Source organism: Loxodonta africana, unplaced genomic scaffold, assembly GCF_030014295.1.
Source record: "Loxodonta africana isolate mLoxAfr1 unplaced genomic scaffold, mLoxAfr1.hap2 scaffold_33, whole genome shotgun sequence".
Taxonomy (NCBI): Eukaryota; Metazoa; Chordata; class Mammalia; order Proboscidea; family Elephantidae; genus Loxodonta; species Loxodonta africana.
The window spans coordinates 1,777,050-1,800,702 of NW_026975046.1; the positions used below are offsets into that span (position 1 = coordinate 1,777,050).

Below are 23,653 nucleotides of genomic sequence, written 5' to 3' on the forward strand. Positions count from 1 at the left end.
TGGGCTTGAACTCTATCCTAGTTGATTGACAATCCACAAGTTTCATTGACTTAAAATGTGGGGATATTTCTCATTTATAATACCTCTTGGGTGTGAGTCAAGTGCAAATCTGCTCTGTATTATCATCTTTTCTAATTTCATTTCTGGTTAGCAGCTCTTATGTTAGCCACTATCATGGCAAATGCATAGGAATATGGATGGAACCAGGTAAATGGCACTTAATTCTTCTGTTTGAATGTGGAATCTTTCACTTCATTCATATTCCATTTGCCCAGCAAGTCATATGGCAAATCCTGACGTGAAAGAGATGAGAAATACCCCGCTACTCAGGATGCACCAAGGATAACCCTTTCCCTTGTTTCTAGGTATAGTGAATTAATCATATACTTCATATACCATTAGGTCTGTATTTGGCTTCCATATCATGTTCCTATATTAGTCATGGAATCGACTCGAAGGCACTGGGTTGGGATATTAGTCAGAATTTTACTACAATAATGATGCATAAAAGACAACCACAAAATCTTAGTGACAAGTAATAAAAAGTATTTCATGCAACTCTACAGATCAGCTAGGTTTTGAGTTCAGGTTGTTTCCATGCATCTCTTAATTTCCTTGGACAAGTTGAAGGGGCGGCAGACACTTGAGGCAAGTTCATCTCATGGTAGAACTTCAAGCTTTCAGAGGAGAAGTCTCTTACAGACTAGGCTGGGAAACACCACACTCACACTCATATCCACATTCCATTAACCAAGTAACATGGCCAAGACTAGTGTCAATGGGTCAGGAAATATACTCCTCCCATGGAGACAGTGTAGGTCTGTGGGGGGGGGCAAGCAGGGGAATAATGTCAATATTTGGTGACTAATAATCTAATCTACACAAGTTGCATTCACTCATCCAAGAAATACTTTCTGGACACAAATATTTTTTTCAGATACCAAAGCAGGATGTCAAAGTATATGCATTCTAGTTGTTGTTAGCTGCCATCAAGTTGGTTCCGAGTTACGGTGACTTTATGCATCATAAAATGAAAGATTGCCATGTCCTGTAACATCTTCATGATCTTTGGTATTTTGAGTCCATTGTTGCAGCTATTGGGTTAATCCGTCTCACTGAGGGTTTCCCCCATTTTGGTTGGCTCTCTACTTTACCAAACATGGTACCTTTTTCTAGCAATTGGTTTTTCCTGATGACATGTTCAAAGTAAGCAATTTGAAGTCTCACCATCTGTCATGGATTGAATTGTGTCCCTCCCCCAAAATATCTGTCAACTTGCCTAGGTCATGATTACCTTGTGTGATTCTATGATTGCCTATCATTTTACGATCTGATGTGGTTTCGCTAAGTGTTGTACACCCTATCACTATGATGTAATAAGATGGATTAGCAGAAGTTATGTTGATGAAATGTATAAGATCAGGTAGTGTCTTAAGTGAATCTCTTTTGAGATACAAAAGAGAGAAGTGAGAAGAGAGACATGGGGGCCTCATACCACCAAGAAAGGAGTGCTGGAGCAGAGCATGTCCTTTGGGTCTGAGATTCCTGCACTGAGATGCTCCCAGACCAAGGGAAGATTGATGACAAGGGCATTCCTCCAGAGCAGACAGAGAGAGAAAGCCTTCCCCTGGAGCTGACGACTGAATTTGGACTTGTAGCCTACTAGACAGTGACAGAATAAATTTTTCTTTGTTAAAGCCATCCTCCTGTGGTATTTCTGATATAGCAGCATTAGATGACTAAGACACCATCCTAATTTCTAAGGTACATTTTGGTTGTATTTCTTCTACGACTGAATGAGTTAACATTCATTCTATTGGGAGTCTATGGTATATTCAACATTCTTCATCAACGCTGGAGTTTGCATGCATCAATTCTTTTTCTAGTAGTAGATAGACAGAAATAGATACACATAATTACATATATATAGTTAGATGGTGCCTTGCTATCTGAAGAAAAATTTAAAAAGTAGGGTAAAAGGACAAGATAGTAACTGGTTCAGGGATGAAGTCTCTCTATCATTTCTAGAAGCAGACTGCTCAAAGCAAATGAACTGGCTAAAGCCCTAAAATAGAAGAAACCTCAGCAAAATATAGCTGTAATACAATGAAAGAGCCCAGTGATGTAATAGGAATTGAGGAGCATACAATAATGGAGGCCAGGTGGAGTTGGGCCTTGAGTTTAGTTTTAAAAGCTTTCCATTCAACTCAGGTTTTTGTAAAATTGAATAGAACCTTAATAAAATCTAACATACTTTAAATGGATTATTCCATGTGCTTTATGGTACAAAGATGGGCACAGTAAGACCATTTAGATAGATATTACAAAAGTACAGGTGAGTAAGTATGATGACTTGAACCATCAAGTATGGAAAATAGCAAAAGTAGCAAAATCCTGAAGACAATGAGCAAATGCTGAATAATGCATTCTTTGAGAGAACAGTGGAGTCAGGGATGCTACTAAAGCTTTGGTTGAATAAAGGCATCATTTATTGATAGGATGAAGATTGAGCAGGAAAATATCTTGGAGAGCCTAATCAACCTTTAAACTTCAAATAAGTCAATTTTGAATACTTAATATATATCCTCATGGAGATATTAACTTGGAAGTTGATATTCAACCATAGATTTCAGGGAAGAGATTCTATTTGGAGATATAAATTTGGTAGTTGTAAGCATAGAGATAGAAATTAAACAATGACATAAACTAGATTTAGTCAAATGAGAAGTCTGTTTATTTAAGTAAGGACACAGCACTGTTCATTTCTTACAAAATGTCAGGTATCTGGTAGGGGCTGTTACTTATTTTTTAGTACTACTCTAGCTACTATTGGGCCTTTACATACCTACGTAAGTTTTAGAATTAGTTTGTCATTTTCTTTACAAATTTTGTTGTGATTTTTATTAGATTTGCATAGAATATATAAACAGTATTGGTGGAATTTAGTCTTCTTAACCATTAACTTTCTATATCTCAAGAATTATTGAGATCTACCTTCATGTCAATATTATAATTTTATCCATGAAATCCTTGAGTGGATATGTGTGTTCACGAGTGTAGGAGTGTGTGCATGCATGTGTGCGTTCATATACACGCGTGTAAGTCTGTTCACAGATATACATTAACAAAATATAATCAATAAAATACCAAAAAAATACTGAATAGAAAATACCTAAACTAGAAAGCTACTGAACTAGTAAAATCCAAAGCAAATCACTGTCATATAATTTTTATGTTACTTTTATCAAAATATCAAGAAACTTGCAATTCTTATACTTTGTAATATATTTCAGACACAGGGCCTAGTGAGGGTAAGGCATTTCCAGGGGCAATCTCTAAGTTCAGCCTTTCCCTATCCCAAATTTCAAGACGAATAGATGTTGATGAGTCAGCAGAAATGTCTCCCCCTCTTGTCTGGCTTTCATATTTGCGGCGCCTGAAAGCATTCTGTACCTTGTCTGCTGCACCCTTGGACTTGGACCCTGGCGCACGTGCCCTCCTCTGCCCCCCTTTTGCGATGCTTCTGTTTAGACAATGGAGAATACAAAATAGAACAAAACCGTGAGATTAATAATAATCATACAAATTCTAGTTGCATGACCAAGAACAAGTTACTTAACCTCTCTGAGCCTCAACTTTGTCATCTGTACAATGGCAGTAATAACAGTAACAGATTCAATAGAAGTAATAGGTCTTGACGTTGTGAGGATTAACTAGTTGCCATCCAACTGATTTCATCTCATGGCAAACCCATGTGTGTCAGAGCAGAACTGTACTCTGTAGGGCTTTCAATTGCTGTGACCTTTTGGAGGTAGATCACTAGGTCTTTCTTCTGAGGTGCCTCTGGGCAGATTGAAACCACAAATATTTTGGTTAACAGCAAAGAGAGCTTAATAATTCGTGCAACTAGGGACTCCCTGTGAAAGTTAAGTGACTTATTGTAAACAAAATGTGTAGAACACTGCTTGGTATATTGTAGTTGCTACTTAATTGTTATCAATATATCATGAATATTTATGGCATTATCACTGAAACATTTGATAACAAAGAGAACAAAAATATAAAGTTGGACAAGTCTCACTTATGCATATTATTTAACACCATAAATAAAATCCCAGAAAATGTGTGCTATCAGTAGATAAAAAGATACTGTATTTTAAACATATATTTGTAATTACAAAATTCCTAAGATGGTCCTACAATAGGACCAGTACAGTCATCCATTCATTAAAAAATATTAAGTAAGTGCATATTGTTTGTCAACTGCTGTTTCAGGTCCCATAGAAATGGAAGTAAACCATCAGACAAATTCTCTACCCATCAGAAACTTACATTCCAATGTAGAAATACACAAAAATGCATATACAAATAGAGATACAGTAAAACTCAAAGTAATGCTAATGCTTACAAAATGAGCAAGGCATTGAAGTAGAATGTTAATTTATAGGTTAAATTAGTTGGTCAGCAAAGTCCTTTCTTAAGAGTGGTATCTGAGCAGAGATCTGAATGAAAGGGGAGAGACAACCAACAGGAAAATATGCAAAAAAAAAACAAAAAAAAAAATACTAGGAGAGAGAACCAACCCCAGTACAAAGGCCTGGAGGCAATGAAACAAAACAAGGAGGATGCACAGCAGAAATCAAGGGAGAGAGGGGTGCTCTGTAGTGAGGTGAGAGATATGTCCAAAAGATTATCATGGCAGCCTAAAGGACTTGGATTTATCTAAAATCTTTGAAAAGATTTGATCAGAGAGACATGTCACCTGAGTAATGTTTTAAGAACTTCTCCCTGGTTGTTGTCTGATTAGACTCTAGAGGGAAAAATTGAAAGTTGGGAGAGCAGTTAGGAGGCCCTTACAGTGTCTGAGCAAGCTGTAATGGCAGCCAGGCCCAGGGTGTTGGCAAGGGAGTAATTTAGAAGTGGGCAGATATGGAATCTATTCTGAAGATACAACCAACAGAAAGTGTTGTATATAAGATGTTAGAGAAAGAGAGAAGTCAATGAATACTCCAAATTAGAGAAAAACCCCAACATCACATCAGTGGAGGAGAAACATTTTTGGTAAAAAATAATACAAATTCCCATAGAACACTAAATACAAACATACTAATTTTTTTTAATAGTCTAGAAGAGGCAGAAAAAAATCTGTAATATGATAAAATGCATACATATTTTAAATGGAAAATAAAACACTGTTAATGTTTTCCATCAATGTTAGAATCAAACATTAAGGATCAAATACTCAACACTTTTCTTGGAAATCGTAGATCTGGATATCAACACTGGAACCAAAAATATCTTACCTTTGAAAAGCTAGCAAAAACGAATGGTATTTATGTATGATATAATCATCCTGAAACACTATTAGACTCAACTGAAAAATCATATAAACTAAAAAGAATGCTCAGAAAGTATAATTGGCACCCCATTAATATAGATAAAGTATAACCCTGAAGAGTTATAAATTTTATTTTCTTATAAAATCAAAAATGCAACAAAATTTATACATTTCCTAAATATAAATTATCAATTTATATTTAGGAAATGTATTTGGCGATATTTATATAAAACATTTTTGCCTTGAACGCCACTTAAACCAAATGAAACCCATTGTTATTGAGTTGATTCCAACTTACAGCAACCCTATAAGAGTGATGTAACTGCTCAGTAGGACATTCTTGCTGTACTTCTTCCAAGACAGATTTTTTTCTCCTTTTGGCAGTCCACAGTACATTAAATATTCTTCACTAAAACCATTATTCAAAAGCACCAACTCTTCTTTGGTCTTCCTTACTCCTTGTCCAGCTTTCACACACATATAAGGCAGTTGAGAACACCATGGCTTGGATCAGGCACTCCGTAGTCCTTAAAGTGACATCTTTGCTTTTTAACACTTTAAGGAAGTCTTTTGCAGCAGATTTGCCTAAAGTAACACGTCATTTGATTTCTTGAGTGCTGCTTTGATTGTCTCTCCAAGTAAAATGAAATCCTTGACAAGTTCAATATTTTCTCCTTTTATCATGACGTTTCTTAGTGGTCTGGTTGTGAGGATTTCTGTTCTCTTTATGTTGAGGTGTAATCTATAATGAAGGCTGTGGTTTTTGATCTTTATCACTAAGTGCTTCAAGTCCTCTTCACTTTCAGTAAGCATCGTCTTGTCATCTGCATATCACAGGTTGTTAATGAGTCTTCCTCTAATCCTGATGCCAAATTCTTCTATACAGTCTGGCTTCTCAGGTTACTTGGTCAGCGTACAGATTGAATAAGTATGGTGAAAACAGAGAAAACAAAAATCATCAAAACTGAACCAATAAGCAGCATCATGATAAACAGAGAAAAGACTGAAGTTGTAGAGGATTTCATTTTGCTTGGATCCACAATCAACACCCAGGAAAGCAGCTGTCAAAAAAATCAAATGTCTTATTGTATTGGGCAGATTGAGCTGCAAAAGAGTTCTTTAAAGTGTTCAAAAGCAAAGATGACACTCTGAGGTCTAAGGTGGGCCTGACCCAAGCCATGGTATTTTCCATCGCCTTATATGCATTTTTTTTTTTTTACATGCATGCAAAAGCTGGGACAATAAATAAGGAAGGCCGAAGAAGTACTGACACCTTCGAATTATGGTGTTGGCAAAAAAATATTGAATATACCATGGGTTACCAGAAGTAGAAACAAATCTGTTTTGGAAGAAGTATGACCACAGTGCTCCTTAGAAGCGAGGATGATGAGGCTCTGTCTCACGTACTTTGGACATGTTATCAGGAGGAACCAGTCCCTGGACAAAGACATCGTGCTTGTTAAAGTAGAAGCTCAGCAAAAAAGAGGAAGTTCCTCAATGAGATGGATTAACACAGTGACTGCAACAGTGGTCTCCAACATGGTGACAACTGTGAGGATGGTGCAGGACTGGGCAGTGTTTCCATCTGTGGTCCATAAGGTCAGTATGAGCTGGAACTGATTAGACCCACCTAACAACAACAACACAACAGCAACAATGTACGGCGAGCAATTTCACATGGGTTTCACTACGTCTTTGATGTGGTGGTTGACAGGTGAAATGGTGCACTGTAGATTAGTGGGAAGGCACAACTGGACCCATGCATAACCTTGCTTATTGGGTCACAGGCTGTGACAGTAATAATTCCTGCTTAGGAGAATTTGAAAGCTGTTCATTGTGGATGTGTGAGGGACTCCGAAATACTTGCAGAAATTTCCAAGTGGGTGGGGTGCTCTAGTGTGAGCATCGGGAGGAATGGACCCCATGTGTGCTTTACATCCTCTGCAGATTATGACACAATCAAACATTCCCTTTTCACTGTCTTGCAAATTGCAAGAGAACAGGGGGAATTTTTAGGCAGGACGCTTTCAAAACACATGGCAAGAAAATTTATTGAAACATTAAATTCAAAATAAAATTTTCCTATATTTTTCTTCCTTCCCTGTCTCATTTCAAGGAGGTAGTTGGACTCACAGGGTTGAACCTCTGAAACTTTGAGACTCTGAAGAGCCTGTTGTAAAAGCCTCAGCTCACTGGAGTAATCACACTGCGTGAACTGAAGCCCAGGGGAGGAGTGAGAGTCGGATAGCAGAGTCCTAGAAATAGGAAAGGGGTTGGCCCTGCTTCTTGACAGTGCCCTGGGGTAGACGGCAGCACCTCAAAGGATAATGCAGGCACATAGGTACACAAACCCCATCATGGTGTTCGCAGCCCTGCCAAGGTTCTCCTGCTCCAGCTAGGAATGGAAGGAGCAGAGCCAATACTTCTAGAGAAATCACCCACGTAGGCTGGGGCAATGGGTGTTTTGAAGCCTGTCTCCAAACCTTGGTCCTTCATTAGACCCCAGGAATTATTGCATATCTGGATGAGGAGGAAACCTAAAAATAAGTAAGGTGAAAATCCACCACCCCGTCCCCCCCCCCGCCCCCCAATTTTGTAAGCAGGCTGCTCTGAGCTGGAATTCAGTTTATTTAAAGAAATATCATGCTTTTTTTCACACAGGATTTTATGCAGATTCACACTTATGATTCATATTATTCATTTATCCATTAAGTCAACAAAGATTTACTGTATACTGACTACATGTCAGACCCTATGCCATGTACTCTTGATGATAAGATAACTCAGAGAAGGTCCCTCATTGCCTGATCAGAGAAAGAGCCAAGTTAACCGTTGTATCAGTTGTGTATTGCTGTGTAACAAATGACCCCAAAATGTAGCACTTAAAAGAACAACCACTTACTAAGCTCAGAGTTATTCTGGTTGTCAATTTGGGGATCTTCCTATCTGGGCCAAGCACAGTGACTCGCAGCAGGCCTTCCTCATGTGTCTACAGTTCGCTTCCAGGTCAGCTAGGAGCCATTTCGTCTAAAATTAACTCAGTGAAACTGCTGGATCCTCTCTCCAATGGTCTCCCACCATCCAGCAGGCTGGCCTGGGTCCGTTCCCATGGGTTCTCAGGGTTTAAGAGCAACAAAAGGGCAAGTCTCAATGCAAAGTCCTTTCAACTCTCACCTTGTATCCGGTTCACTACTATCTTAATGGCCAAAGCAACCGTAAGGTCAGCCTCAAATGAGGGTGCAGAAAGACTCCTGCTGCTGAGGAAAGGCGCTCCAGAGTCTCACAGAAGGCATGGACACAGAGAGAGGGAGAATGTGTCGACCTTCCTAAAATCATCTGTGGCAAGTAAATGTAATTGTGTTTTATGTGGTGGTAAAGGGCATCTTAAATACAAAGGTGTACAGAGGAAGAAGTGGACAAATTTACCAGGAAAAGGGTCAGGGAAGATCTCAACTAGGAAGTGATGCCTGAACCAAGTTGGGAATATGGTTGGATAGTTAAGGGATGACAAAGGCCCAGAATCCAGGAAACCCCAAGAATTCTCTAGAGGCTTCAGTACGAGGTGAGGGATGGCTTGATGAGAACATTCTGAGGAGACAGAGTGAAGCCACTGGAGCATTTGTCAACAGGCACAGATCGTCTTTTGTTCTGTTTTCCAACCAGTCCTCCCTCCTATACAGTTGGGAGTCACACAAAACGAGCCCCTAGCATCTTCGTGTTGTAATTTCTATTTTCTACCGAGAAGTCAGCACCTCTCTCGTCACCTCCCCAACTTTCCTAATTTCTTCCATAATAGATCTCCCCATTTCCAGGATCTTTTTCTAAATGGCATCCAAAACAAAAATAGAGTCTGGAAGAAGCAGAGGTCATGGGCTTTCCCAAGTCAACTCCTAAACCTCCTATTCTGGCTGCATAAAAGTCCTGAGTCTTAGGGCTTTTTGGTGAGGCCATAAGCCTAACCTGTTCCAACAGGGTCAGTTCTCTTCACCACATACTTCACCAGGGAGAGTAGGCCAGGAGATGGGAAGGGGGACAACATCTCCTAGTCAGAGTGAAGAGCCTGTGTGAAGCCTCAGAGGCTAAGGAGACCTGAAAAGGGTGCAGAGTGGATGTTGTATGACCAGGGCTGGAGAGACGATTCAAACTGAGTTAAATGAGAGGATTTGGTGGAAGCAACTGCCCTTCACACTATTTTCATTCCCTGTATGCTCTCTCTCCCTCCCAAGGGATGGTAACCTCTTTGAGTGCAGAGAGAAGTTTTAATTTATTTTTAATATATAATCTCCCTCCTCCCAGCCCCCAAGCCCCTACTTCAACAGTTGCCATATTTTCCTTGCTGCCCAGCTTTGCTTCAAACTGGGCCCATAGAACCGAGCAGTGTCAACAATGATGTCACACAAGGGCTATGGAAGTCTTGGTGCTCGCTCAGATGTCAACTGCTCTTTGGAGAGGGTGTCGATCTGAGGTCTCCTGCAGGAGAGTGTCTTTAGATAGCAAATCCAGGAAATTCAGGGCTACATCAGAGTCTCCAAGTCATGAAAGATTCAGATATCATCAGTAACTGGGAGGAGGGATAGAGATCCTTCAGAGTACCATTATTTTTTGGATGTCTTCACCCAGACAGGATGAATCAGTGATAAACAAAGAAGAGGCCTTTCTCTAAGACTCTAAATAAGGGTGAGAGGAAAAATCTCCCAGATGGGTGAGAGCTAGGGAACTAGGGGATCTGATTTCCACAGAAATCAGAGCTATGACAGGAGAAGATGAAGGATTTGAGGTGAACAGATAGGGTCATAAGGAGGATTGACCTAAGAAAGCATTTCCTGTCATTTAGTAGATAATTCACCAAAGTTTGTAATGTCCATGGGAAATGCAGGAATAAATCAATGATCAAACTTAGGATTCTGAGAAATTTCTGGAATAAGTGCAGAAATAATACTCAATTGTTCTGGCCTTTAAACCTGATGGAAAGGAAGGAAGCCAGTGTACAACTGGGACAGAGAATGTAGGACTGAGGAAAGGGTGGTGAGGGAAAACTGTATTGCATTATTATATTTTCTAATGAAATGGAATGAACATACTATGTGAAGAACTAAGAAAATTTTCAGGAGGTTCTAGGAGTGGGTGGTGTGAAGAAGCACAGGGCCCACATCATTGTGAACCATGCAGCCCCAGCCTGTTAGGGCAGAAGAAGGTCTTTCACACTCCTTCCCTAGACCCAGGAACGCGCCTTTTCCTCCTATGTCTCCTCCCCACCTCTCCCCAAGGACCTAAATCCCTCACAGCAAAGATAGCTACAGGATAGAATTTTTTACATTCCTACTTGACTTAACCTGAGCTTCATCTAGGATTACTAATTTCCCACTGTATCATAGGCCAGTTTTGTTGCTCTCCCCACTACCATTATCTCTGCTGCCCCCTAGCCTATGCTGCCCTCCCCTGGCCGTGCTTCCTGCTCCTTCCTGGTTTTCTGACACCCTCTTGACAAGTCCCCCATCCCATCTTCTGTCTGTCCCTGGAGCTTTCACTCCCCTCCCAAACTGCTTCCATTCATTTCTTCGTTAACTCACCAATCCTTCCTTCATATTCAGAAATGTGCACAGACCGTTAGGCTGACATTACAGCACACCCAGACACACTCAGGTGAGGTTCTTGTATGTTGCCCACCTGAGGTTTGTGGCATCAAAACTCTCAGAAATGGACATCTGTTTCTGCATCACCCTGAAGGAGTGCTTCTCATAGCAGCATGGTAAGGACCTTCTGTTCAGAAAAGGGCAATTTTAACCTTCTACCCTGGGTTGGTTAAGGATACAAGGAGAAGCTTTATATGCATATAAAATACAAATTTTTCTAAGTATGCTTCCTCCTATAAATACCCTTTCCTTAAAAGAAGGCTGAAAAAAGTTTAAAAAGTGATGACAATTTCTCCTGTTTCACTGTTTACACTCTAAATCTGTTATGAAAATCACTTTCATAGAAAATGTCTCTCAGAGAAGTCATGTGTGATTATGAAAGATCAGGCAAATGAGGTCATTTTCAAGTTCCAAAGGAACAATTTCATTTGGCATTCAACAAATGCCAAAAAAATTAATGTGGAGACCCTCTCTTTGCAATAGAAATTATCAGTGTATTATAGTCCTTTGAAAGACTATAGACTTCTGTTATGAAGTGCTAATATCACAAAAGATTTCCCAGAGGAGACTTGGTCTCCCACAGTGATGTTCCCCAAAGATGGAAGGTCCCCAGGGAAAAAGGAAGAAACCACAGGTCCTGCAGAGGTGGAGGACAGTGATGATGGAGAGGCTCCCAGGGACACCTGAAACCAGGGTCTTGGGTCACAGTTGAGAACTCAGTGCCCAGAGGGTTCATGTAAGTTAACTCTTTATTATCAGAAGTCTCAACCCAAGAGGAAAGTGCCACTCAAGCTAGAATATCGGAAGCAAAAAACGTAAGCTTCAGGTCCAGGAAGACTCCTTAAGAATCAGAGAGGTCTTCTTTCTCAGCTTCCTCTGAACAGATATCTCACTCATCAAGCTACTCCAGAGAAGCCATGAGTCAAGTATGTGTACTTCACCCAAGTGTGTACAGTTAAGGGGGTAGCCGTGGTCCGGCAGACCAAAACATCCCCTGCCTCCGTAGGCAAGATGCCCCCAGTCTTGAGGCCAAGTTCTCAAAGACAGCCCCATCGGCTCTGCTTCCAGTCTACACAATACCTAAGCCTCGGTCAGCATCCTGGAGTCCTGGCAAGAAGAGCCGGGCACCTTCAGGAGCATCTAGAGGAGCAGAGACAGGGGCTGGAGAGACTACAGCACCTACTGGTGCTGCTGCAGATGTGGGAGACCTGGCTACAGAGGGTACAGGCATGGCCTCAAAATGTGGGCCCTTCTGGAAAGACGTCCTTTCAGGCTCCTTTCACCCACTGCACCTGTAAAACCCTCACATGTGCCTTCCTCCCCACCCCACTCCACCCCCTTAACTGCATGGAGAGCTCCAGCCCGAGGGGGAACTGGATGGAAGAAACCTCAGGACAGCTGACCATAGACACCAGGTCTGCTCAGAGGCTCTCTTGGAGAGGAAAGGACAGGCCTCATCTGGATGGTGAGCTCTTGAGGCCTTGAGGATGAGCACAGCATTAGTAGGGAAAGTGAAATGGGATTTCAGTGGGACTTGGGAGACTGAGAGGGAGCCTCTGTAATGACAGGTCTAAGGGAAGTGTGATGGTGAAGGGGGCATCACCAAGTTCTTTGTGGCAGAAGGAGCCAATGAGACAGTAGGCTGTGGGGAAACCTGCCTGCAGGTGAGCAGTGGGCATAAAGCCCTAAGCCAATGACAGTCAATTCCTTTCCCAGCAGCCTTCACACATAATCAATGACACTTGTTTCGTCTTTCTCTTTTCTATGGTCTAGCCTGAACTGCCCCGAGATCAGAGAACTGGAAGAGAAAAGCCTGACTGAGATGAAAGGAGCAAAAGAGAAGGCAAGGCCTCCTAAACCTGGTAAAGACAGCCAGAGTACAGATAACCAAAGGTTGAGGGTAGGAAGGGGCAGCTTGAGGCCCAGGCTCTGCAGGCCCAGAAAAGCCCAAGTCCCATCCTCAATATCAAGCTCCAGGGCCTGGGAAGCCCTGGAAGTGCCAGAGGTATGTCCACCCTGGGAAATGAAACCCCAGTTGGCACAGGGAAGCCCTCAGGGGTAAGGAAGGATAGACAGGGACTCCAGGTCAGGCACCTCCACCTGCAGGCTGTCCTACTTTTATTTCTCAGAGTGGAAGTGAGGGGTCCTATATGGGACTGGTTGGGGTTGATGGCAGCAAGGGTTCTGAAGTGGGTAAATTCTGCAGTCTCCTGATAAAGAAACAGAAAGACTGAAATGCTCAGAGATACTGAGTGAGAGGGGTCTTGCATTCCCATCCTATGCAGAGGCTGCCTGGGAGGTCCACCTGTCTAAAGACCTTGTGGACAAAATCTTCTTTATCTTTAAAAGATGTATCTTTCCAGTTAACTTCCTCTATGTTGAGTCCTGAAAAAAGGCCTACAATGTATACCGTGGGTTTTCCAGTAGAGCAACAAGGGGAGGAACGTGGTAGTGGGACATCAGAGAAAGAACTGTCTAATGGTCCACTTGTTACTTAATGAATTGCACATGGTGTCCAGCATTCTTCCTTACCCCGAAGACATGTACATGCAGTAGATGTTTGAACAATGACTGCATTAATCCTGACAGAACTCTTTTTGGCCATTTCCAGGTATAGAGACCAGAAGAGGTCATTAGCTCCAAGAACAAGCAAGAAATTTGCTGAGACCTTTGTTCCATCTCTGAGTTTGCTCTTCACCCAGTGGTGAAAGTCTCTGAATCCAGTATTGATGACAGTGTTTTGCCTATATAAAATAACAGCCAATAAAACTGTTTTAAATATATACATATATATATTTCTATGATTTTTTTTTACTTTGAAAACTCTTGTATTCTTATTATAACACATTTAACAACACAGATCTTTATAAGAATTATAATAAGAGCTATCCCCACATGTGTAAATTTTACCTGCTTCTCCAAGGTGTCCATGTTCAAAGACACATGTGTACCTCTTCACACATTCCTGTTTGCTGGAACACATATGCATAGTCACAGGTACACACGTAGCTTTATGGTTTGTTTGCTTTTCTGGAGATTAGGTCACACTCTACCCACATGTTTCTCTGCACCATTCTTCACTTGACAATTTATCTTGGTTCCCATAAGTCAGTAGCCATGGCAGTAACGCTATCTTTTTGGTTCTTCTAATTTTTAACTCATATATAAACGGGAACATACCAAAAAAACAAAAAACCCGAACTCACTGCCAGCAAGTTGATTCCGACTCATAGTAACCCTATAGAACAGAGTAGAGCTGCCCATGGGATTTCTAAGGAGCAGCTGGTGGATTTGAACCACCAATCTTTTGGTTAGCAAGCGAGCTTTTAGCCACTGTGCCACCAGGGCAGTACACACTGTCAACAGTCACATACAACTCTACAGAAATGAAAAGACATATCATCAATGCTTTTGAAGCATACTGTTTCTATATGTTTTAACTCTCCTCTGCCTGTCTTTTCCGACAAGTGAATCCAAGGGAATTCACACTAAGAATCTGTTAAGTTTATCTCATTATCCTTGCTTAAACCGTTAAACAGTTATAAAACTCTGCAGATTCCCTATTTAAATTACACGTTCATGAAGAAACGTGCATTTTCTTCCTGAAATAATACGATAAATTCACATTATCAAGGTTGAGGAAATCAGTGTTGTTTCCATGTCCCAGTGGTAGACATTAATTCAGCAGTCAATTAACAAAAAATGTTTTAACAGAATTATTTAAACTGTGAATTCCTCTGAGATTGAAAATATACCAAGTATAAATGCAACACTTTGCACTGGGTTTTCTCCTCGAAATGAACACATTTTTCTTTCAAGTTTATTTTTCATGTCCTTTGGTACTAAGTACTTCTCTTTAAGACCTCAACTAGAAGCTGGGAAGGCTTATCTCCTGAGAAGGAACCGAAGAGATCTCACTTACTGACAGAAAGATGGGGCCAAACCAAATCTCAGGGATGACAATCCCTTTTGTAATGGGCCCAAGAACTCACATGCATTATATTTGATTTCTCTGAGATCCAGGTCAGTCATGGTGCTTCCCAAACTTCACTGTGCACCCAGATCACCTAAGGATCGTGTTAAAATGATGAGTCTGAGTCAGGAGGTCTGGGTTGAGGCCCAAGAGTCTACATTTCCATCAAGGTTCCAGGTGCTACCAGTGCTGCTGGTCCCTGGATCCCAGCCTGAGGAGAGAGGTCCTAGAATATCCAAATGAAGAATTCAGATTCAAGAAGATTCAGGGAATAAAGAAGAAACATCTACATCAATTCAACTGGCCATACCTCTGAGAGGGGTGGGGATCAAAAGTGCCTAGAGCAACCATCCTTCATTCCCAAACCCAACCGGGATATCAGAGCAGTAGCCAGAGCCATGGCTGGGTTCCCAAAAGCTCCTTCCTGTGCTCAGCCCACCAAGGTACAAAGGAGAGTAATACGGATTGGTGAAGTCAGAAGTGGCCGAGTCTACTTCTATCATAAGCACGGGTGTGAGTGTTGACCTCAATACACGCAGGCCCAACTTGTGACTCCCTCCTTCTAGACCTGGTGAGGCTCCATGACCCTATGGTCAGCTCAGAATTCTTCCATAGGAGACACCTCTGAGACAAATTTGATGAGAAGATCTGTGGCCTTGGGATTTTCTGATGGGGTTGGTGTCTGTTTTGGGGCGCAGATTTGACACGGGGGGGCCTTTCTTTCTTTCCATGGGGCTTTCTGACCCTTGCTGACATCGCAAGATCAGATGCAGCGAGTGCCCAAAAGAGCAAAAAAGAGGGGATGTTGGTTGGGCCTGGGTGAGGGGTGTCAACTTGAATCTCAGTGGTGGGAGGGGGACATGGAGCATTTCACGTGCATGTCTCCAGCATAAAGAGTAGTTAGGAAATCCCAGTCTACAGCTTTGGCTGCAAATGAGAGGCATGGAAAGCCCTGGAATCACCAGAGATATGACAGTTGTGCCTCCATTATTGGGAGAAGAGATAGCAGAGAGTTTCCCTATTCGAGCTGTCTTTCTTTGGATTCATGCATCCATTCCACAAATATTGAACTACCTAAAACATACTACACTAGGAAGTGTTCTATCTATGATCGGGGGATATATCAATGCATAAAGCACACAAAAATTCCTGTCCTCACTAAGCTTATAGTCCAGTGGAGAGACAATAGATAATAAATGTAATAAACTAGGAAATATTTATTATGTTAGAGGTGATAAGTGCTAGTAATAAAATAGGGCACAATTAGTGAAGGTGACAAAGACTTCCTCCAAAACTGATAGAGAAAGCCTTCCCCTGGAGCTGACATCGTGAATTTGGATCACCAGCCTATTAGACTGTGAGAAAATAAATTTGTCTTTGTTAAAGCCATCCTCTTGTGGTATTTCTGTTGTAGCAGCACTAGATGACTAAGACAGAATTTGGTACCGAGAGAATGGGGTGCTGCTCTAACAGATACTTAAAATGTGGAAGTGGTTTTGAAACTGTAAATGGACAGACTCAGAAGGAAGTGAGGAGAACTGGTAACACCGGAGAAGGTACCGATGGTGAGAAACAGCAGCAGAGGACCAGCAGCAGCAGGGAGCCAGGAGCAGCACACCCAGGAAACCAGGGCCAGGCAGTGCTGAAGTCAACCCAAGAAGCGAGAGAGCTGAGTGCCTGTGTGCTGGAGGATTCCTGGCAGAGTGGAGTGCCTCCAGGCACTTATCGGGGGAGCTACTGAGCTTTGGAACACTTGCCCCAATAGGACAGATGTGGGCATAAGGCCAGAGGGCCAAGAAGCCAAAAAGCAGAGGTTAAAAGAGACAAGGAACACTGTAAGCTGAGCTGCCTTAGTCTCAAAAGGTATAGCCTTGACCTCTGGGATTTCAAAGTGGAGCCATGACTTCTGGTGTTTCTAAGGGTGGAGTCGCCACTCAGATGGACCAGGAGAATGGTATGACTAAAGTCGAGGGAGCAGAGTTGCCATCAAAGTGGGTCAGGAAGGCAGAGCTGAACCCCAGGGCTCTGGGGCCTCCGCTCAGAATCTGGAGAGTGTGGCCAATACCTAGAGTCTAGAGGGCTGGGCCATTGTGTAAATGGTCTCAGAGAACAGAGGATTATTTGCAAAGCCTTTAGGGATAATGTAATGTGTTCTGTTAACTTGCTTGGTGCTTGTTATCCCTTCTATTCTTCTAGTTTCTCCATTTGTAATGGAAACGTACAGCTTGCACTTGTCCTGCCACTGCATTTGAAAACAGAAAACTTATATTCTAGATTTCACAGATGAAGAGGAATGTTTGGATTTTAGACTAGGAGTTGATTTAAGACTTTTGCTGTCATATGATGGGGTAAATACATCTTACATGTAGCAAGGACATGAATTTGGTTGGGGGGCAAAGGGTGGAATGTCATGGATCAAACTGTGTCTTCCCAAAATATGAGTCAACTTGGTTAGGCCATAATTCCTAGTATTGTGTGCTTGCCCTTCATTTTGTGATTGTAATTTTATGTTAAAGAGGATTAGGGTGGGATTGTAACCCCCTTACTAAGGTCACATCCCTGATCCAATGTAAAGGGAGTTTCTCCGGGGTATGGCCTACACCACCTTTTCTTTTCAAGAGATAAAATGAAAGAGAAGTAAGCAGAGAGTTGGAGATCTCATAACACCAAGAAAGCAGTGCTGGGGTTCCTGCACAGAGAAGCTCCTAGTCCAGGGGTAGATTGGTAACAAGGACCTTCCTCCAGAGATGACAGAGAGAGAAAGACTTCCACTGGAGCTGGTGCTCTGATTTTGGACTTTTAGCCTACTAGGGTATGAGAAAATAAATTTCTCTTTGTTAAAGCCATCAGCTTGTGGTATTTCTGTTACAGCAGCACTAGATGACTAAGACAGTTAAAGGTGATAAGTGCTAGTAATAAAAAAGGGCAGGGCTAGGGAGCATGTGAGTGTGAATGGGAGGGAAGAGTTTCCCTGGTTGCAATTTTAAATGGGTGGTCAGGGTAACCCTTAATGAGGAAATGGATTTTGAGCAATGAATTTTAAATGGTGAGCTAATTAGTCACATCTAAATCCTAGATTCTGGGGGCCAGAGGTGGTGCTGGAATGGGCCAGGACATGGGCAGAGCTGTGAGCTCATCTCAGGGAACCATGGAGATTTCCCTCTCGATATGGCTATGCTGTGCCACCTTGAAATAGGCTATAGGATTTCAGGGCTGGCCCCAGGAAAATAGGTCATCTCCCCATCTGCGCACTGCATGGGTTTTCCCTCTGATTTTCTCCTCTTGGGCAGCAGACACCCGTTTTGAGAAGCTGGGCTAAGGGAAATGCTCTCCAAACCCCTCTATAAGGTCACCTGGTTTTTTTACTTAACCAGAAGCAGAACCTAGGTATTCTGGTCAAAGGCATGTAGGATGCCGAGTGGGCCCCAGTGGTGGTATAGACGGACTGATCCTCTTTTCTCAGTGATAGCTTCATAACACGTTCATTCAGGGGCCTGGCCCTGGACTGCTCCCTGTGTGGGAAGGACTATTCTGTGTGGTCTCTGTGATGATCCCTGATTACTTCTGAGGAGCTCGGGTTTATAGGCCATTTTAGGTGCCTCTGCTATAATCTGCCTTCTGGTGACTCTTCTCCATTGGGTTTTTGCTTTTTCTCTATTCACTGAGAGAGATCTTAACATATTCTGAATGCCTATCCTTAGGTAGTTATGTTCATTGCAAATATCCCCACCCACCCCCCCCCCGAGTTTGTGGCATTTTTTCCCCTTTTTCAGTAAGAATGAAAACTTCATTGGTTTGAAAAATACTGAATTTAAAAAGTGCCTTTCTTGCAGGATTTTCTAAGAATTCCCATATTGTCTCTTAGTCACACTCACAGCAGAGGCCTTGGCAATGAGACATTGGGCAATATCATTCTGGACCCCAAATGAGCAGTGTTAACAGAAAAACGGGACTGAATTCCCATGTGGCCAGGAACCAGGCCTGAAGGCCTTCCCCAGGGAGGCATTTCAAAGATGTCTGGAGCAACGGGTGTGCCTCCCAGGGAATCGTGAATGAACCTCTCCACAGGCCTGCTTTGAGGGGTCCCCACTCACTTATGTACCAAGCTTAGTGCTTAAAATGTCATCATTCTGCTTACAGTCTAGGTAAGAATTAGAATGCTTCCCTGAGGGGAAAATTCTTCATATGTGCTCCATAATCAAAGCACCTCAGGACAAAGTTTAAAAGAAAAGCAAGGCACTTCCCACCAGTCCTTAACTGAGAGGGTCTTTGTGAGAATTTCGTGAGACTCACGGAAAAGGACACAGTAAATGCCGCCTTCTTTTCTCCTCAAGAAAAAAAAAAAAACTGGCGCTAAGATGTCAGGCATTCCACAATCTCCTCTTCTCGTCCCGTATCTAAGTTTTCTAATAAAACTAGGAACCAAGCGATCAGCTGCTGTGAGAAGAGAACCCAGGAGTATTTCCAGTCTATGTCATGTTTGAGCTTCAGTGAAACCCTGTTTCAAGTCATTAGATCGGTGGAGGAGCTGGAAGGCTGAAACTACTGGCCCTCGGACTTGCGGGAAGGACGGAGTGTGGTTGACAGGGCCTCCTGGGCTATTCTTTGCCCCAAGAGGCTTTGGAGGCTCCTTCGTGTTAAAGCAAAGGCCTTTCAGGCCTAGCCAATAAGAGCAGCGAAAGACTTTGAAAAGACTTTGAAAGAAGAAACGGACTCAGGAGGGGCAGGTTTGAAGCTTTTCGTCTTCAGTCAGCTTTCTGGCTTCAGGTCACCCTGGCCCCTGGCTGCCTGCAGAACCGGGCCTTTCTAACTCATCCACCTCTCTCTCCCTCCCAGCTTTCCCTCAGCACCATGGGCGGTGGCTTCTGCCAGTTATGATGGTGTCCTTTCAGTAGCTCCTTGCACCTTTCAGAGTGGGCAGGTGCTCAGGGTATAGAGCACAAACCCACAGTGTCCTTCAAAACCCAAACCTACTGCCATCAAGTCGATTCCAACTCATAGAGACCCTGTACAACACAGTAGAACTGCCCCACAGGGTTTCCAAGGCTGTAAATCTTCACAGAAGCAGACTGCCACCTCTTCTCCTGTGGAGTGGCTGGCAGGTTTGAACCACCAAACTTTTGGCTAGCCGCTGAGCACTTTAACCACTGTGCCACCAGGGCTCCTTACAGTACCCTTTGTTGTCCTTTAGCAGAAACACTGCTGAGAGGACATGAGGCCTGACTGATCCTGAGGCTCAGATGGGGAGAACCCGAGGAGTGGGTGGGAGTATTGACTTCAGAAAATCTCAGCTTCCTCAGGGTCAGGTCCCTGGGATCAAGCCCGAGTGTTGGAAAACTGAAGTGGTTCTGAACCTCAGTGTGTTGAATGTCTAGTACACAGGCCTGGGCAGTCCCTGGAGGATTCTCAGACCTTATTCTGGCCAGCACTGGGGAAACCCTCACGGGGCGACGAAAGCAGCAATATTCCTGGGGATCTTTATTCCAGGATCTGAACTCAGTTTGTACAGTCTTGGGAGGTGGAAGATGAGAAAGTTAGGGACCAGGCAGAGTGTCAAAAGAGGAGGCTCATTTCACGTCCTTTGGATTCTTGTTTCATTCCCCCCCTCCCGCCTTTTTTTTAGCAACTAGGGCTCCAAACAGGCATTTATTGTTTCGAGCTCATTTTGTTAACTCTGTCTGAGCAGAGAACAGTCTGCTCACAGCTAGTGATGAGAATGGGGGAAACAAATACCCTAGCCCACTCCAGGGCAGGCTTTGCTGCAGGAAATCCTTGCAGCTTAGCTCTGCTATCTTCTTCTGTCTCCCCTAGACTGAGCAAAGCAGAGGGGTGTGCGGGAAACCTGCCACAGCCATTCTCAGTAGGGGCCTGCTCACAGCTGACCTCTAAAATAAAGCCTTCCATTGTATCAGGACCAGAATTGCCTGAAGAGCTTCTTAGAAGTGTAGATCCCTAGATACCCCCTCCCCAAATTGCTGAGCAGCTAGGGGCCCATGAACCACTCTCTAGCACCTTCCATGGGGGTCTTCCAGGGTGGGGTCTACAGTGGCAGAGTCATGGGAGGGTGGGGGCAAAAGAACTGATAGATGTCACAGGAGCCAACAAAATGGAGGTGGGAGGAAAAGAAGAAAGAACTAGATAGGGCTGAGAAGAAAATCTAGGAAAACATGTCATTGGAAAGAAACCACCCAACTAAAATCATGGGACCTCGTCCTGGGAGTGCACAGGCTCAGGACCTCAGTGCAAAGCAGCTTCATGAGGCAACTCTCCCTGCAGCTTCTGTTGCGGAATGCCAGGCTGGTGGAAAAACAGTGCAAGAAATTCAGGCTGACAAAGGGGTCACATGCAAGAGGAACTGCTGCCAGGGCTTGGCCTGTAAGCACCACTTCACCCTCCCCGTGCGGTGCTGCAGCTCTGGGAGCCTGGGGATCCCCACAGTCTGATCGTGGCCTTCAATCTAGGGGTGAGCCCTTGGGAGGACTCTTCCCAGTGCGGTGCAGGTGGTGAGTCCTGACTGGAGAGAGGGTCCACCTGACAGTGTGGCCTCTTTGGCCTGGCCTTTTCCTCCTGGAAGTGCACCCCCCGGGGTTTCCTATGGATGGATTTAGAAACCCATGTGTGATCGCAACTCACTCACCCGTGCCTAGCGTCCTAGGGATACCCGACAGCTGACTGATTCGCAGCGGAAGTGCTGCGGGCCCGGCGGTGCACGCGGAGCTCCTGAAGTCCAGGTTCTGGGCCACCCCCTCCGTGGCATTGGCCTCCCCCTAAATTTTAGTGGTAGCAATGAGGAGACTGGTGGGGGAGACCCAGAGGGATGAGGGCAGGGGCTGAAGCCTGGCTGGCAGGCAGGTATGAGGGGAGCTGGCCCTTCGCCAGAGGCACCGGACCCAGGCTCAGGTCCTCTGCCAGCCCTGCTGGGCGCAGGACTCCGTGACGCCCTGGAGTGCTCCTCTCCCCGCGCGCAGCACCCACTGTGGTTGGCCCAACCGCCCCAACTGCCTCTCCCTGCCTTTTAGTTTCACAATGTGCGTGTGTGTGTGTGTGTATAACATTTTTGTGCTTTAGGTGAAAATTTACATAGTAAATTAGTTTGCCATTCAGCAATTCATACACAAATTGTTCCTCGACATTGGTTGCAATCCCGGCAATGTGTCAGCACCCTCCCCATCCCCACCCTCCTGAAAAATGTGTCCTTTTGATGCCCACATGCAGCTGGACACCACAACATACCACACACAAAGGGAATCTCAGCTGGGTTTCAGACCCAGACATAAAAGCACAACTTTAAAACAATTACGATACGGTATGAAAAAGAAATTAAGTAAAGACAAAAATAGAAAATAAAAGAATATTTGAAGACAGTATCCTCCCTATTTTGGACTCAGGAGCCTGTGGGCACGACACTGCTTGGGTGGCACACTGTTCATTTCTTTTCAGAAAATACAAAGTCTGAGAGGAGGGAACTGGTACCAGGAGTGGATGCAGGAAAGGACCTTTGTGGAAATGGGGAGAATCTGGGATTGATCAATGGGTTTGGATAAGGCTGAAAAGAGTGAATATCCACATAATCTTTAAAGATGGGTTTCTAGCAGCCTAGAGCACACATTGGAAACTTCTCTAATAAATTATTGCCAGAAGATTCCATGAAGCAAAATGGATTGTTGTTGTCGCTACTTGCCGTTGAGTCGAAAATGGATTAGAGTTAAAAATCTTCCTGCAAAGAAAATTACAGGCCTGGTTGGCTCTCAGATTTCATGAAGCATGCAAACAGTTAATTTTGGTCTTAGACAGGATCCATCAAAGAATAGATGAAGATGAAACTCTCCCCAACTTGCCCACGAAGCTAAATGCAATCATGGTCGGCAAGGTCAATGTGTTTGTTATCTACTGGTGCGCAACGAATTATCCCAAAACTTAACAAATGTGGGATAGACTACAAAACAGTCCATTCATTTTGATAAAATTCACAACTAAACAAAGATAGCTATAATTACTTCTATCCCAGAATATAGTTTTGACGGTGAATGAATAAGCCAGAAATTTTAAATAACGAGGGTAACTATTAAAAGATTTTAAAACTTTTTTAATGCTGATATAATTGCAAACCTAGAAGACGAATATAAAATTGCTGATAAAGTGGCAGGATATAGGACATATATACCAAAATCAGTGCTATATTTTCGACCAGAAATAAGCACGCGAAAAAATGGAAATGGGAAGGATAGACCATTCTTTTTTCTCTGCTATTTGATTGTACCAAATAGTGTCAAAAACAATAAGATACTTAGGGAAATGTTTTGATAGAAACGGTAAGGAACCTATATGAAGAAAATAATCTACTGAAGTAAATAAAACAAAACCCGAATGAACGCAAAGAAATATGCCTGTTCTCCCAAACGTGAAGACTTGTAAAATAAGTCAAGTGTTTCAAAACTAAGATATATATATAATGTGATTCCCATTAGAATATCAAAATAGTTGTCTGTTGAACTGAACACAGAGTAGAACTGCCACTTAGGGTTTTTTCTGAGGGGGAAGGAAGGGGGCTGTAATTTTTCCAGAAGCAGATTCCCAGGTCTTTCTCCTGTAGAGCTGCTGGGTGCGTTCGACCCGCCAACCTCTCGGTTAGCAGCCAAGTGCTTAACCATTGCACCGCCAGGGCTCCTTATACCAAAGAACAGACAATTGAAATATGAAAAAGGATAG

At 43.1% G+C, this 23,653-nt stretch overlaps 1 long non-coding RNA gene across 1 annotated transcript in view; it reads left to right on the top strand.

The window, feature by feature from the left end:
- Window positions 1–14,870, top strand: part of LOC135229515 (uncharacterized) — a 1,091,601-nt gene extending 1,076,731 nt beyond the window's left edge. Inside the window, exon 4 of the long non-coding RNA XR_010320201.1 lies at window positions 12,745–14,870. This is a non-coding gene — a long non-coding RNA (uncharacterized LOC135229515). The remainder of the gene's footprint in view (window positions 1–12,744) is intronic.
- The last annotated feature ends 8,783 nt before the right edge of the window (window positions 14,871–23,653 follow it).